Raw genomic sequence first — 1,755 nt, forward strand, 5'->3', positions numbered from 1 at the left:
TTTAATACATAAAATGTTTTAAAAAATTGTTTCCATCCTCCGTCCTGGTCCGTCCGTCTGCCAGGATCGGGTTCGGTCTTCATGAGCAGGCGAGGCCGAGGTCCGGGCAACGGCCTTCTGCGAGTCGGCAGCTTGAAACTCGGGTGGAGGACCGGGGAGACCTGCGGAGCTCCACCCAGCTCGCTCTGAACTTTGTCGTCGGTCACCAAACACAAAAAACACCTGCACTTCAGCATTAGACCACAGTGTTGTCATTATTGTTTTTAAATCTTTAAAATTGGTCCACTCGCTCCACGAGTTCGAACACCGGTAATTGCAAATGGCGGATCAGTGTTTTGAAAAGTTTCTGAAAGATCCAGTGGCTCCGCCCCCTGACCAATCAGTGACCGACAGTGTTCTGACGTCACGTTCTGGTGCCGGCTCGGCTCGATTGGTAGGGACAAAAAAAGGGTCCAGTTCCGCAAAAAAAACGACAGTGGAAAAGTGCTCAAAACCGTACCGAACCGAGCCGAACCGGGCTGAAGAGGAGCGGTGGAAAAGGAGCTCTAAGTGACATTTAAGTCCGCTGTCACTCTGCAGAGCTCCATCACAGGAGGAGAAGCTGAAACATGAGGTTCAGACGGATCACGTGATACGTGAGCGGAAGTCGGACAAACTCTTCAGAACGTGGAGCTGGGCTCTGAGAGTCCAGGGTCTGAGATCGTGGTCAGATATAAAGGTGTGGGTCATTCACACAGAGGCAGGAAAACAAAACTTATCTGAGGGTTTTAACTGGAAACAATGGGAACAGACGTGGAGGTCCAGATATCTGATGGGCAGAAGAATCTGTGTCATGAGGGGCTCAGGAACAGAACTGGACCAAAATCACTGGGTTACTTGAGGCCCGAGGCGATCAGACAATCTGGCAGAGACTGGGGACACAGGTGATGAGCACGAGTGCGATGGAGGCGGAGAGTTTAGTTTAGTTTACCGTGATGTGATTTAGTTATTCCTGGTCCCTCTTCAGGTGTTTCCACAACAAGTTCTCCTCCTCTGTCCTCACTCCAACCACCTCCATGTCTTCTCTAACTGCATCCATATGTCTCCTCTTTGTCTGGCAGCTGCATTTCTAACATCCTTCTACCAACATACCCACTGTCCCTCCTCTGTCTGGACATGTCCAAACCACTGTCCCTCCTCTGTCTGGACATGTCCAAACCACTGTCCCACCTGTGGACAGTGCGGATGTTTTCATACGTTCAGTCAACTGTTCCAGTGTTTCCAGAAGCTTAAGGAACACCTTGAATCACTTTGTGTTACTACAGTTAAGTTTTGTACAATTGCAACAGATAGATTTATACATATCACACCACTTTATTTATAAAGCACTTAAAACAGCAACAAGGCCAACCAAAGTGCTGTACAGACAGAACAACAGGTAACACACGAAGCAAAATACAAAATGAGGTAAATCAGAATATAGACATAAAAACTATGCAGATAATGATGACAAACCAGTGTGGAGCATACAGGATCAAAACACAGATCATCTGGTGTTGAAAGCTACTGAATAGTAGAGAGGGAGGGGGCCTGTCTGACAAACAGAGGTAACTCGTTCCAAAGTCTTGGTCCTGCTACAGAGAAGGCCCTGTCACCTCTGCACTTAAGACGAGTTCCTGGAACTGTGAGGAGCAACTGGTCCGCTGACCTCAGGGAGCGTGGTGGGACATACAGTTGTAGCAGATCAGAGAGATGGGGGGGGGGGGGGGGGGGGGG

At 48.9% G+C, this 1,755-nt stretch overlaps 1 protein-coding gene across 1 annotated transcript in view; it reads left to right on the forward strand.

Moving 5' to 3' along the window:
• Nucleotides 1-1,755, forward strand: part of zbtb25 (zinc finger and BTB domain containing 25) — a 6,721-nt gene that overhangs the window by 1,359 nt on the left and 3,607 nt on the right. The window lies entirely within an intron of this gene.

The sequence above is a fragment of the Nematolebias whitei genome, chromosome 12 (genome assembly GCF_014905685.2).
Source record: "Nematolebias whitei isolate Nwh7 chromosome 12, NemWhi1, whole genome shotgun sequence".
Taxonomy (NCBI): Eukaryota; Metazoa; Chordata; class Actinopteri; order Cyprinodontiformes; family Rivulidae; genus Nematolebias; species Nematolebias whitei.